Genomic DNA, 15,674 nt, shown 5'->3' with positions numbered 1-15,674 from the left:
GGTAATGTTCTGCATTCTGTCGCTGACGTGCAAACAGTCTCAACTTTCCTTTTGGCTCCCTTTGCCATTCTTTGTTTCCCTTCTCCTCTCATTCCTCCGCTTCAGCGTTTGAGGATCCTCTTTTTTTCTTCTTCCTCCCTGTGTGATCCTGAAGGCCAGCCCACACGTCTGACGCGTAAAAGGTGACTGGGTAATGCGTAATTTCCAGCCCCGGGTTGACAGGTAGGTTTCACATGCACCCCCTGGTACAGGCCAGCCCCAGGGAGGGGTGATGCTTGAACTTTAACCTTCCCAGATTGCCCATTGGTCCCTCAGTCAAGTGTTCGGGAGGTGTGACCTGCGGTGTGAACAATCACCTAAGGCGGGTGCACCCTCTTTTGAAGGGGGCCCCCTGTTAGAAGGAGCGCGCCATCGGAGACGCTGGTAATTGTGGGGGATTTCCTCGTGATGAGTCACTCATCCTCCCTGTCAATGAAACGTAAACGTAATGATTCAAAGACCCTTCCCGCTGCACTGTGGTTCCTTGCGGTATCATGTACTGAAGACAGTCAGTCCATTGCCATGGTCAGTCCGTTTATTATTCGGAAAGGTGTTGATGCCATTGTTGGCCCTGTGAAATCCTGCTCTCATTTACGGAATGGCACTTTGCTTTTGGAGATGGCTTCTGATTCTCAAGCTCAACAACTACTTGCTGTCTCGCTTCTGCATGGCTACCATGTTCTTGTCGAGGCATACAGAACTTTGAATTGTTCCCGTGGTGTTGTTTACACCAGGCTGCTCGACGGTCTAACCGATGCTGATATACAATCTTACCTTTTTGATCAGGGTGTCATTGCTGTCCATCATGTAATGAAAAAGGTCGAGTCCTCCTTGATGCCCACTTGTGCTCCTTTCCTCACCTTTCATAGGGTGGTGCTAGCCATACATTCTGAATCCGATGTGCTGCTACCAGTTTCATTGGTTCAATCGCACAAGAACATCTTGTTGACACCCTGCCAAATGTGTAACCTGTGGCAGGGATGCACATGAGGGCAAATGTCTGCCTCCTTCTCTCCACTGTATTAACTGCAATGGCGGTCACTATGCATTTTCCTGGGATTGTCCTATTGTATCTAGGTGAGCGACCATTCAAGAGATTCAGGTAAATCGCCCAGTAGCTATCTAGTCACAAACCCTGTGTTCTCCTGTCTAGCACTTACAGTTCAGTTCTTGTTACCCCTCGCTCCTTGAAGGACATGGCTACGAAGACATGCAACATCAAATTTGGCTCTGAGGTTGTGAAGTAGCCCAGTGTCAAGGTAGCATCGCTGTCCCGCTGTGCAACAAACTGTCAAACTCTCGTAAAGGGCTGAAACCACCAGCTACACAACCGGTAGGCGAGAAAAGACAGAAGTACTCCCGAGAAGACTTCCTCTGTCCCTCCAGCCAAACAACACCCAATTCTTCCTCTAACCAGAAAGGCTTGAAGAAGTCCGCTAAAGACAAACTATCTTCTCCTTCACCAACTCAAAGATCTTGCTCGACGGTGTCGCCACGTGGTCACTTAGCCTGGCTGACCTATGTCTCGCCGATGGACACCACCAACTGTTTTTCAGCATTGGACCCCACCGACTGACCGCACAAGCACGCCAGTGCTTCTTGCTTCTGTGGACCCCATGGAGCGGGATCCTTTTGCTTCTGTGCCCTGCAGTAGCGATTCTCCACTGGCTGTCCCTTGGTGGCCACAGAGTTGACACTCCTACATCTCTTCCTCCTCATGACAGTCCTCCAATGGAATGTTCCCAGCCTTCGGTCCCCCACAGAGGATTTACGGCACCTTCTAGCATCGCAGCATCCCATTGTACTCTGCCTTCAATTGCACTCTCAAGACCACTTCGAGCTTCCACATTACTTACCGATCCGTTTTGACCATCCCTCTGAGGTCGGCATCCCATCTCATAGGGACGCCGTGCTGCTTATATGAGATAACCTTCATGTTGTTGTGGTCTTCAGTCCTGAGACTGGTTTGATGCAACTCTCCATGCTACTCTATCCTGTGCAAGCTTCTTCATCTCCCAGTACCTACTGCAGCCTACATCCTTCTGAGTCTGCTTAGTGTATTCATCTCTTGGTCTCCCTCTACGATTTTTACCCTCCACGCTGCCCTCCAATGCTAAATTTGTGATCCCTTGATGCTTCAGAATGTGTCCTACCAACCGGTCCCTTCTTCTTGTCAAGTAGAGCCATAAACAAACTCCTCTTCTCCCCAATTCTATTCAATACCTCCTCATTAGTTATGTGATCTACCCATCTAATCTTCAGCATTCTTCTGTAGCACCACATTTCGAAAGCTTGTATTCTCTTCTTGTCTAAACTATTTATCGTCCACGTTTCACTTCCATACATGACTACACTCCATACAAACACTTTCAGAAACGACTTCCTAACATTTAAATCTATACTCGATGTTAACAAATTTTTCTTCTTCAGAAATGCTTTCCTTGCCATTGCCAGTCTACGTTTTATATCCTCTCTACTTTGACCATTGTCAGTTATTTTGATCCCCAAATAGCAAAACTCCTTTACTGCTTTAAGTGTCTCATTTTCTAATCTAATACCTTCAGTGACTTAATTCGACTACATTCCATTATCCTCGTTTTGCTTATGTTGATGTTCATCTTGTACCCTCCTTTTAAGACACTATCCATTCCGTTCAACTGCTCTTCCAAGTCCTTTGCTGTCTCTGACAGAATTACAATGTCATCAGCGAACCTCAAAGTTTTTATTTCTTCTCCATGGATTTTAATACCTACTCCGAACTTTTCTTTTGTTTCCTTTATTGCTTGCTCAATATACAGATTGAATAACATCAGTGACAGGCTACAACCCTGTCTCACTCCCTTCCCAACCACTGCTTCCCTTTCATACCCCTCGACACCACTGCTTCCCTTTCATACCCCTCGACTCTTATAACTGCCTTCTGCTTTCTGTACAAATTGTAAATAGCCTTTCGCTCCCTGTATTTTACCCCTGCCACCTTCAGAATTTGAGAGTATTCCAATCAACATTGTCAAAAGCTTTCTCTAAGTCTGCAAATGCTAGAAACGTAGGTTTGCTTTTCCTTAATCTTTCTTCTAATGTAAGTCATAGGGTCAGTATTGCCTCACGTGTTCCAACATTTCTACGGAATCCAAATTGATCTTCCCCGAGGTCGGCTTCTATCAGTTTTTCCATTCGTCTGTAAAGAATTCGCGTTAGTGTTTTGCAGCTGTGACTTATTAAACTGATAGTTCGGTAATTTTCACATCTGTCAACATCTGCTTTCTTTGGGATTGGAATTATTATATTCTTCTTGAAGTCTGAGGGTATTTCGCCTGTCTCATACATCTTGCTCACCAGATGGTAGAGCTTTGTCAGGACTGGCTCTCCCAAGGCTGTCAGTAGTTCTAATGGAATGTTGTCTACTCCTGGGGCCTTGTTTCGACTCAGGTCTTTCAGTGCTCTGTCAAACTCTTAACGCAGTATCATATCTCCCATTTGATCTTCATCTACATCCTCTTCCATTTCCATAATATTGTCCTCAAGTACGTCGCCCTTGTATAGACCCTCTATATACTCCTTCCACCTTTCTGCTTTCCCTTCTTTGCTTAGAACTGGGTTTCCCTCAAAGCTCTTGATATTCATGTAAGTGGTTCTCCTTTCTCTAAAGGTCTCTTTAATTTTCCTGTAAGCAGTATCTATCTTAACCCTAGTGAGATAGGCCTCTACTTCCTTACATTTGTCCTCTAGCCATCCCTGCTTAGCCGTTTTGTACTTCCTGTCGCTCTCATTTTTGAGATGTTTGTATTCCTTTTTGCCTGCTTCATTTACTGCATTTTTATATTTTCTCCTTTCATCAATCAAATTCAATATCTCTTCTTCTGTTATCCAAGGGTTTCTACTAGCCCTCGTCTTTTTACCTATTTGATCCTCTGCTACCTTCTATTTCATCCCTCAAAGCTACCCATTCTTTTTCTACTGCATTTCCTTCCCCCATTACTGTCAATTGATCCCTTATGCTCGCCGTGAAACTCTGTACAACCTCTGGTTCTTTCAGCTTATCCAGGTCCCATCTCCTTAAATTCCCACCTTTTTGCAGTTTCTTCAGTTTTAATCTACAGTTCATAACCAATAGATTGTGGTCAGAGTCCACATCTGCCCCTGGAAATGTCTTACAATTTAAAACCTGGTTCCTAATTCTCTGTCTTACCATTATATAATCTATCTGATACCTTTTAGTATCTCCAGGGTTCTTCCATGTATACAACCTTCTTTCATGATTCTTGAACCAAGTGTTAGCTATGATTAAGTTATGCTCTGCGCAAAATTCTACCAGGTGGCTTCCTCTTTCATTTCTTAGCCCCAATCCATATTCACCTACTATGTTTCCTTCTCTCCCTTTTCCTACTGACGAATTCCAGTCACCCATGACTATTAAATGTTCATCTCCCTTCACTACCTGAATAATTTCTTTTATATCATCATACATTTCATCAATTTCTTCATCTGCAGAGCTAGTTGGCATATAAACTTGTACTACTGTAGTAGGCGTGGGCTTCATATCTATCTTGGCCACAATAATGCGTTCACTATGCTGTTTGTAGTAGCTTTCCCATACTCCTATTTTTTTTATTCATTATTAAACCTGCACCTGCATTACCCTTATTTGATTTTGTATTTATAACCTAGTATTTACCTGACCAAATGTCTTGTTCCTCCTTCCACCGAACTTCACTAATTCCCACTATATCTAACTTTAACCTATCCATTTCCCTTTTTAAATTTTCTAACCTACCTGCCCGATTAAGGGATCTGACGTGGTCAACCCATATTCCTGACTACCTGTCTTCAAGCTGTTGCCGTTCGCCCTTTCCTTCTCCAACTGACTTTCTCCCTCTCTACCATTTATGTCCTTCCATCCTGCGATGTCACTTGGTGAGACTTCCTTCAGCGTATTGGACAGCTACCTCCACCATTTTTGCTACTGGGTGACTTTAATGCGCATCATCCCATTTGGGGTTCTCTCAGGACCTGCCAGAGAGCTGCCCTCATTGCTGAAATTCTTAACCAACTCATCCTCTTCTGCCTTAACACTGGTGCAACCACTTTCCTTTTTGACTCCTCTCATACATATTCCCATATGGACCTATCCTTTTGCACTGCCCAGCTTGCCCATAGTCTTGAGTGGTACATTCTTTCCGACACTTACTCGAGTGACTGTTTCCCGTGTGCTCTTCATCTGTTGAATCCTACCCCATCCACATGCATGCCCAAATGGCAGCTTACTAAGGCTGACGGGCAGCTTTACTCCTCCCTGTCGACCTTTGCAGAACAGGATTTCCTCAGTTGTGTTGGCCAAGTGGACTATCTCACCAACATTATCCTTACTGCTGCAGAACGTTCCATTCCTCGCACTTCCTCTTTACCACGTCATGTCCCAGTCCCCTGGTGGACTGAGGTGTGTTGCGACGCAACTCGCGCATGGAGACGTGTCCTCCATGTTTTTAACTGCCACCCTACACTGAAAAACTGCATTCATTATAAACAGGTGCATGCAAAGTGTCGTCGTATTCTTCGGGATAGCAAAAGAACTTCACGAGTTCTTTTAACGGTTCCATCCTTCCTCTGTCATGTAGGCCAACCTCCAGTGGCTCTCTGGAACCAAGATCCAGATGTCATCGTGGATCCTGTTGCTATGTCCAACACCTTGGGCTGCCATTTTGTGGCAGTTTCAAGCTCTTCCTACTATCACCCTGCCTTTATCTATAGGAAATGAGTAGAGGCGGCTCGGGTGATACTCTTCTCTTCTCTGAATCGTGAATGCTACAATGCCGTCTTTTCTACGAGGGAGCTAGATAATTGTCTCAGTTCATCCTAGTCCTCCGCTCCAGGGCCAGATGCTACCCATATTCGGATGTTGCAGCACCTCTCTCTTGCAGGCAAGCACTTTCTGCCTAACACATACAACTGCATTTGGGCTGCGGGCACTTTTCCTGGATGTTGGCATGAAGCCACAGTCATAGCCATACTTAAGCCCGGTAAAGTCAGAAACCTTCCTTCTAGCTACTGCCCCATCTCTCTTACCAGCTGCATTTGCAAGGTGATGGAATGTATGATTCATGCCCGGATGGTGTGGTGGCTCGAATCTCGCCATTTACTCATGAATGCACAATGTGGATTTCGAGTGGGGCGTTCTGCGGTTGACCATCTCATTACTTTGTCCACCCATGTCGTGAATGGCTTTCTGCAGAAATCCCAGACTGTGGTCGTGTTTTTTGATTTGGAGAAGGCCTATGACACCTGCTGGAGAACTGGTATCCTCCATACTCTTTACACGTGGGGCTTCCGTGGGAGCCTGCCCTTTTTGTTTGGACATTTTTTCAAGACCGAGTTTTTAAGGTGCGTTTGGGGTCTGCCTTGTCAGACACCTTTAGTCAGGAATATGGTATGCCCCAGGGTTCTCCCCTAAGCGTAATTTCTTTGCTGTTGCCATTAACCCTGTAATGGCCTGTCTCCCATCTGACGTCTCCAGCTCCCTCTTTGTCAATGATTTTGCCATCTATTGCAGTTCTCCACGGACCTGTCTTACTGAGCGGCATCTTCAACACTGTCTTGATCATCTTCACTCCTGGAGCATCGCCATTGGTATTCACTTTTCCACTGACAAAACCGTCTGTATGAATTTGTGGCAGCGCAAATGGTTTCTCCAACCATCTCTACATCTTGGGCCTATTGCCCTTCCGTTCATTGACACTACGAAATTCCTGGGGCTAATGCTCAATAGGAAACTCTCTTGGTCCTCCCATACCTCTAACTTGGCAGCCCGATGTATACAGTCCCTCTGTGTCTTGCGTGTCCTCAATGGTACTTCTTGGGATGCCAATTGAACCACCCTCCTCCATTTGTACCGGTCCCTTGTCTGTTTGAAACTCGACTATGGGTGCTTTGTTTATGCATCTGCACGCCCATCCCTTTTGCGCCGTCTCAACACTATCCATCATCGTGGCATCCGTTTGGCAACGGGCACCTTTTACACCAGCCCGGTTGAAAGTCTGAATGCTGAAGCTGCTGAACTACCACTGTCCTACCGCCATGACTTTCTTCTCAGCAGTTATGCTTGCCGTTTGTCTGCCACACGTGACCCCACTTCCTACGCCTCCTTCTGTGATGATTCCTTAGATCGTCAGTATGGAGCTCGTCCCTCTTATCTGTTACCTCCTGGAGCCTGCTTTCACAACTTACTACAGAGTTTTAACTTCACACTACCTGCAACTTTCCCCATGGATGTGAACCCTTCATGACCTTGGCTTCGTGAAGCAGCCCATATTAACCTTGGCCTTCATTCGCTTCCTAAGGACACTACTCCAGCCTTGGTCTATCACCTTCAGTTTCAAGACCTTTGTATGGAACTTAGTGCTAGTACCTTTGTATACACTGATGGCTCTCGGACTGACCGTCGGGTCGGGTGTGCCTTTGTCATTGGCACCTGTGTCTTTTGATATCAGCTTCCGGCTCACTCCTCAGTATTTACAGCCGAGCTTTTTGCCTTGTATCAGGCCATGGAGTACATCCGGTGGCACAGCCTTCGCAATTGTGTCCTCTGCTCAGACTCACTCAGTGCCCTCCATAGTCTGTGTGTGCTGTACACTGCCCAACCCTTAGTGCAGCAGGTCCAGGAAAACTGTCACTTGTTCACTCTTGGTGAAGGCAATGTCATGTCTCTGTGTGTCCCTGGTCATGTCTGTCTGCCAGGAACTGAGACTGCTGACGCTGCTGCCGAGGTTGCAGTCCTCGTACCTCAGCCCGCGAGTACCTCTATTCCCTCCCATGATCTCTGCATTGCCGTCTGTCAGGAGGTGGTGTGTCAGTGGTCCTCCTTTCACGGGAATAAGCTTCGGCTTATTAAGCCTCTCCGGGCGCCTTGGACGACCTCCTGTCAGCCCTCCTATCGTCATTTGCTCAGTGCCACTGAACTTTCACTGTGTATGCATTGCGCCCAAATTTTAACTGTCCGCCACTACCTGCTGGACTGCCCGTTTTTTACCAATTTATGTTCCATCTTGGGTTTGCCATCTGATTTATTAGCCATTTTAGCAAATGACGTGTGGGCTGTTGCCCGCGTTCTACTTTTGGCGAAGGCCATTTAATTTTTAGTTTTTGATCTCCATTTTTGTATCCACTCCGTCTTCAGGCCACAAGTGGCCGATCGGGACCATCCGACCGCCTAATCATCCTCAGTGAGGATGCGGATAGAAGGGGTCGTTAAGATGGTTTTCTTTGACCGGAGCCGCTGCTATTCAGTCTCAATTGGCATCACGAGGCTGAGTGCACCCCGAAAAATGGCAACAGCGCATGGCGGCTGGATGGTCACCCATCCAAGTGCCGACCACGCCCGACAGCGCTTAACTTCGGTGATCTCACGGGAACTGGTGTATCCACTGTGGCAAGGCCGTTGCCCCATTTTTGTATGGTGTTTCTTTTTTTTTTTCCACATGTTCTATAGTTCTGACTGTGGCGCATGAAGATGTTGGCATGGGAGGGTACCATGCAGTTGCTCATGGTTGTGCTAAGAATTTGTTTGCATGCCTTCCCTTCAAAGGCGAAATAGTGATGCGTTAGTGTAGTTAGGTGTACGAGTAATGAAGTAATGGGTTTGGAATCTGCAGGTTGTTGGGAGATGTAGTGTTCAATCGCGACAAGGCCATGGGCATGACGGATGTTAGTGTAATGAGTAGGGACTCAGGAGGTAAGAGTGGAGAGCCAGTGGCTGAAGTGTTGGTATCTTTAGTGTAGGAGGCTAGGTGTGGGACAGTTGGTTGCAGATCTTGGTCAGCAAGGGCCAAGAACCACCCACAATGGAGCACCCAGGATTGTTATGTTTGTGGCTTTTGGGGAGCATTTAGAAGATGGGTGTGCAGGCTGTTGTTGGGGTGAGTATTGAGCTACATTCATGGGGGAGGTTCTGGGAAGGGCTTAAGGATTTCAGCAGGGACTGGAGGTTATGTTGGACATCTGAGATGGGGTCACTTAGGTAGAGTTTGTATGTGGAGGTGTCTGACAACTGGCAAAGACCTTCAGCTAGGCAGTCACTCCAGTTCATCACATCAGTGGTGGAACTTTGGTCTGCTGGAAGGATGATCAGGTCAGGATCTGTTTTTAGGTTGTGCAGGGCAGTCCTTTCTTCTACTGAAAGGTTGTTAGGGGGGGATCTGGGGAAGGATGGTGAGGCCAGGTTGAAAGTTAGGAATTCCAAGAAGGTGACCAGGGGTGGGAGGGTCAATGTTGAGTGGTTGGTAGGAATTGGGACAGGCAGGGTTCGATGCTAGGATTGGATTGCCTTTGGTTGGAGAGGTCAGTGGCAAAGAAGTGTTTCCACTATAGGGAATGGGAGAAGGAGAGTAGGTCTTTCACAAGTCTAGCATGGTTAAACATGGTAATGGGGCTGAATGTGAGGCCTGTGGATAGGACTGAAACTTCTGTGAGACTGAGGATTTTGGTGGAGAGGTTAAAAACATTTTTCTGGGATTGTTTTGACTCTGAATTTTGTGGAGAGTTGGCAGGGGATTTTGGAGGATGTGGTAGGTTGAAATGGTCAGGTAGGCAGTGTCTGGGTGCTATGAGGGGTTGGCGAGGAGGAACATTGGGAGTAGGATTGGGGTTGGATAAGTGGTTGGGGTTGGGTTGTTTGAGGGAGGAGACCAGACAGCGAGGTCATCAGTCTCATCGGATTAGGGAAGGATGAGGAAGGAAGTCGGCCGTGCCCTTTCAATGGAACCATCCCGGCATTTGCCTGGACCGATTTAGGGAAATCATGGAAAACCTAAATCAGGATGGCCGGACACGGGATTGAACCATCGTCCTCCCGAATGCGAGTCCAGTGTGTTGGATAAGTGGTGCCCCAGGGCAGGAGCAGGATTTCAGCAGGCTAGATGACTTGTGAAGAAGGTGTTTGGAATGTTCTTCTAGGTGTTGCGGTGTCAGGATTTCAATTTGGGTGATGGGGTATTGGTAGTGGGGATTGCATAGTAACAGTATTTTGTGGAGGGTGTTCAGGGATGCCTGTGCCATGGAGACCCCAGTGCAATAGATCCCTGCTCTGTTTGTCGGCATTAGTTCAGAAAAATTTTCCTGTCCCTAGCCAAAACCCTGTCCCATATCCTGTTCTTTAAATGTTGCCTAGAACATGGAATCCCCCCTAATGGCCTAATGATAAAAATCCCAGTGTGTGTGTGTGTGTGTGTGTGTGTGTGTGTGTGTGTGTGTGTGTGTGTGTGTGTGTGCGTGCATCATTCCCTGTCACACTACCCCTGCCCAATTTGTGTCTGCTAGTTCCACTCTCCCACGAGCTACCAGGTGCTTACCCCCCTTCCCCCAGCCCCCCAATCCCCTCCCTGCCTCCTGCTTCTCTCTGTCCCCCACCCCACCCCACCCCACCTCACCGCTCCCCATGTCATACCGCCCTACCATGCACCCCGACCTCACCCCTGTACACTCACTGTGGGCCAGGAAAGAGCTAGCAGTCGACTGTATGTCTCTCCTACAAGCTTGAAAAAGGAATTTCATTCCAAAAGCTAACAAAGCTCTATACCTTTTGTTTGCATCCCTATCGACAACACTACTTCGTTTATTCCTAAATAATTCACATATTTATTAAAAAAAATAAAATTGGCAAATGAAACTTCCTGGCAGATTAAAACTGTGTGCCGGACCGAGACTCTAACTCGGGACCTTTGCCTTTCGCAGGCAAGTGCTCTACCAACTGAGCTATCCAAGCACGACTCACGTCCCATCCTCATAGCTTTACTTCCGCCAGTACCTTGTCTCTTACCTTCCAAACTTATCAGAAGCTCTCCTGCGAACCATGCAAGACCAGCACTCCTGAAAGAAAGGATATTGTGGAGACATGGCTTAGCCACAGCCTGAGGTATGTTTCCAGAATGAGATTTTCGCTCTGCAGTGGATGTCTCCGCAATGTCCTTTCTTTCAGGAGTGCTAGTTTTGCATGGTTCACAGGAGAGCTTCTGTAAAGTTTGGAAGGTAGGAGATGAGGTAGTGGTGGAAGTAAAGCTGTAAGGATTGGACGTGACTCGTGCTTGGATAGCTCAGTTGGTAGAGAACTTGCCCGTGAAATGCAAAGGTTCAGAGTTTGAGTCTCGGTCTGGCACACAGTTTTAATCTGCCAGGAAGTTTCATATCAGCGCACACTCCACTGCAGAGTGAAAATCTCATTTTGGAAACATCCCCCAGGCTGTGGCTAAGCCATGTCTCCGCAATAGCCTTTCTTCAGGGTTGCTAGTCTTGCATGGTTCGCAGGAGAGCTTCTGTACAGTTTGGAAGGTAGGAGACGAGGTACTGGCGGAAGTAAAGCTGTGAGGATGGGTCGTGAGTCGTGCTTGGATAGCTCAGTTGGTAGAGCAATTGCCCGCGAAAGGCAAAGGTCCCGAGTCCGAGTCTCGGTCTGGCACACAGTTTTAATCTGCCAGGAAGTTTCATATCAATGCACACTCTGCTGCAGAGTGTTAATCTCATTCTGAAAATTGGCAAATATGAAAACATAGCACAGGCGTTTAGACACATGAATACATATTTGAAAGAAAAACATACTGTAAAGGCATTTCAGCAAAACTCCCAAAATACATGATCAATGCAATCAATGCTTTTACTGCATTTCATTCTAATTGTCTTATCTCTGTTCAAAGTAGTGTAAACTTTTGGTCAGTGTTTCAGTAAACCCTCCAAAAGAACTTAAAACTTCCAGTTTGATGTGAATACTGTTTTGTAATTTCCTGATGGACCTATGAACCTTATGGTTATTTCAGTGGGAAAAGCTAATCTGTTTCTAAAAAACCTTTATTTTACTTTTGAGGACAAGTTAACCTATGTGAAAACAGTACAGATTGTCTAGGAAAGCCAAAAGATATTTAAAGTGCAAGTTAGACATCACACTTTGTATATTAGATTAATATCACTAGAAATAAATGTAGGGAGAGTCTACACTACAGATGATGTAAATTTTCAGTGAGATAATAAGCAAACACAAGAAATAACAGAGGAGTTGGTAGTACTTAACTTCCGGAGATGAAGTGTGTAGTACTGCTTATAGAGACAGATAAAAATAAAAATTAGACTCTTCCTAGCCTTTAGAAATAATAGTTTCTTCCTAAAGAAAGGTGGTTGACTACCTCCCGCAGTGCCCTGAAATGAGAAATGTCCTACCCACTATCCTCCCCGCCTCTCCCACAGTGGTATTCTGGCACCCACCGAACCTACGCAATATCCTTTTCCATCCCCACACAACCCCTGCTCCCAATCCCTTGCCTCATAGCTCATATCACTGTAATAGACCTAGATGCAAGACTAGTCCCACATGTCCTCCCACCATCACCTGCCCCAGTCCGGTCACAAACATTATCTGTCCCTCAAAGGCAGGGCTACCTGTGAAACAAGTCATGTGATCTACAAATGGTCACTAACAAACTGTGGCCAAGAAACAGCTGGACCATCCTGTTTCCGAACATGTCACACAACATGACAGTCTTCATTTCAGTGACTGCTTCACAGCCTATGCCATTTGGATCCTTCCCACCAATACCATTTTTTCTGAATTGTGTAGGCGTGAACTCTCCCTGCAATATATCCTACATTCCCATAACCCTCCTGCCTTCAGCCCGTGTTAGTCATTGTCCTTACCCATCTAGCCCCCTTCCCTGTTCCCATTCCAGCACTACACAGCCCTTGATTCCACCAACGCACCCAATCTTTTTACTTCCCCCCACCCCCACCCCCCCCTCTAACATGCACTCCATGTAACTTTCCGACTGCGCTTAGCTGCCCTTCCCTCTCTCCACCTTATCCCAGTGTCATGAGCCCACTTGCAGCACTTCATCATCCCCCACCCCTACCCCTGCTATCCCTCCGCCTCCCTGCCCTAGCCTCTTCCTCATTCCAACCCGGTTGCCTCTCCCATCATGCACTGCTGTTCATAGTCTGGATTCATCTACCAGAGACTATGGTCATATGTGTGTGAGATGCATTTGTGTGTGTATCCATTGTCTTTTTTTGACAAAGGCCTTGTTGGCCAAAAGCTTATTTTGTGACAGCTTTTTGTTGTGCCTATCTGTTGACCCATCATCTCTGCTGTATGGTGAGCAGTCACTATCCTTTTCATAATATAATTATGTTTTCACTTTAAACATAAATAATAAATGAGTTTACTATGCTGCAAACACAAAGTTTTTGGGATCAAATATTGATTGTCCGTTGACCTGGAATGAACACATGAAGATACTGGCAAAGAGAACAGAATCACTATTTAATGTCCTTGAGGTCCTCTCATGAGTGTATATAAGCTGGAATCTGGTAACACTATATCTACATACATAATTTGCAAGCTGCCAATTAGTTCGTGTATCACTGCTAGTCATTCCTTTTTGTCTTCCAGTCACAAATGGAGAGAAGTAAAAAGTCTTGTCTCTATGCCTCCATAAGAGCTCTAATTTCTGGTCTCTTGTCTTCACACTCTTGACTTGAGATACTTGATTGCAACAATAGTCGTTCTGCAGTCAGAATAGCAAACACTGGATCTCTAACTGTTCTCAATAGTGCTTCACAAAAAGAATATTGTCTTCCTTGCAGTGATTCCCATTTGAATTCAGAGAATTTCAGTAATATTTGTGTGTTTATTGAAACTACCGGTAATAAATTTAGTAGAATGCCTCCGAATTACTTTGAAGTCTTCCTTTAACTCAGCCTAGCTGGGATACCAAACATTCAAACAGTACCCAAGACGTATTCACACAAGTGTTCTATATGTGGTCTCCTTAGTAGATGAGCTACCCTTTCCAAGAATTCTCCCAATAAACAGATATCAACCATTTGCCTTCCACACAACTGACCTTAAGTGCTCATTCCATTTCGTATCACTTTTGAACATTATGCCTAGATATTTAGTCAGTGTGGCTGTATAAAGCAGCACATCACTAGTACTGTATTTGAACATTGCAGATTTGTTTTCTCCTACTCATCAGTATTAGCTTCAAGTTTTCTATATTTAGAGCTAGCTGCCATTCATCAAACCAAACATAAAGCATGTCAAAATCAACCTGTATGCTACTACACATACTCATTGATGGCACTATCTTGTACATTACAGTATCGCCAAGCAGTTGCAAATTGCTGCTTACTCTGTCTGTTAGATCGTTTACATAGGTAGAGAACAAGAGGGGCCCTGCCACACTTCCCTGGGAAACTCCTGGTGAACACTTGTCTCTGATTAACTATTCCTACATACTCTCACTTCTTAGCCATGGAATTATTTTTTGAGGATCTGAAGCTTTAAACATGGACACAATTTTCCAACAGCAGAAAAGGGCCGTCAGAATATTATCTGATTTTTGAAATTTATATTTCTGCTCTTAACATTCAGTTTTACATGTGAGTACAATGTCAGCAAAGTACAATTTACAGCATTACTTGTGGACTCGGAGAAGATTTTTTTACAATGCTCTACAGTTAAATAATTAAAGCAGTAGGACAATAATTCATTCCATAGTGTAGTTTGGTTCATATCCAATTTACTGCTATACTTATTTTTAGGGCAGAGTGTTGCTTACACCATCATTCATGTTATACCCAAGATATACTATTATTTATGAATTAGCCACTGTTTAACTCACTTTTTAAAAGTATCTAGCTTCAACACCATAACATCATTTAAAAGTTCTGCCTCATTTCACTTTCACTACGAGCCTGAAGACTCTTTTTGTGTTATTTTGGCAGACCCCATCCAAAAGTACTATTCCACAAGACTACAAAGAATTAAGGTATAATGATAGTACATATAGACTGGATGCTACATTTTTTAATTTTGCAGACATTGTCAACTTGCTGCTTCCCTAGAAGTTGGTAATGTATGTACAAACCCAAGAATTTACATCCTGAACAGGTTTCTGACAGAATTTCATCATTCGCAATATTTTGTCTATCTGGACCACTTAAATTAAAGTATTAAATGAAACAACAAGTTTACTGTTACCAGTCACCGTTTTATTTTTTCCACGACGCGTTTCGAAGGTTTAAACCTCCATCATCGGGTGGATTTACATTAGTTAGTATTACATATGTGTGTATGTTGTGTTACGACATTTGGAGGAACTTGTTGTTTCATTTAATGTCAGTAACAGTCACGGTAAAGCCTAACCTAAAAATGTTCGCATTTAAAGTAAATTAAAGTAAATAAAATATACAGGGTGTAAATGGTATAAGGCACCAAAATTATACAGATGGTACATCTCGGTGTGCTTGACAAAAAAGTCTAATCACATTTTATTGTATCATGTACTTTATTTTTGTATTATTAAAACCTAATGTTCGTAGGATAGATAGTATACGCATTTCTGTTTATGTAGTCAACCGACAATACACGGCGTACCGAGCTTATTGCCTACAATGACAGGGCGGCCAGAGAAAGGCAACGAGCCGACCAGAGGATTGAAATCATTAGACGTGTGCGACGACGTGGTCTGATAATCAGGTGGTACCAAAAAAAGAAATGTAAACAGTTTTTGGGTTGTCAAGAATGTGTAATTCGCTTTACGTGAATTGAATACAAGCAGTCTGTTTCTCAACAAGTCGATAACGAAGGTCATAGTAGTAAT

At 44.9% G+C, this 15,674-nt stretch overlaps 1 protein-coding gene and 1 pseudogene across 1 annotated transcript in view; one reads left to right on the top strand and one right to left on the bottom strand.

The window, feature by feature from the left end:
• LOC124804667 (leucine--tRNA ligase, cytoplasmic) overlaps positions 1–15,674 on the top strand; it is a 167,947-nt gene that overhangs the window by 11,304 nt on the left and 140,969 nt on the right. The gene's annotated exons all lie outside the window — the stretch shown is intronic.
• LOC124709471 lies at positions 8,359–8,475 on the bottom strand (annotated as a pseudogene).

This window comes from Schistocerca piceifrons, chromosome 7, assembly GCF_021461385.2.
Source record: "Schistocerca piceifrons isolate TAMUIC-IGC-003096 chromosome 7, iqSchPice1.1, whole genome shotgun sequence".
Classification (NCBI taxonomy): Eukaryota; Metazoa; Arthropoda; class Insecta; order Orthoptera; family Acrididae; genus Schistocerca; species Schistocerca piceifrons.
The sequence above is the reverse complement of the archived record's forward strand: the minus strand, read 5'-3'. Positions and strand labels throughout refer to the sequence as shown.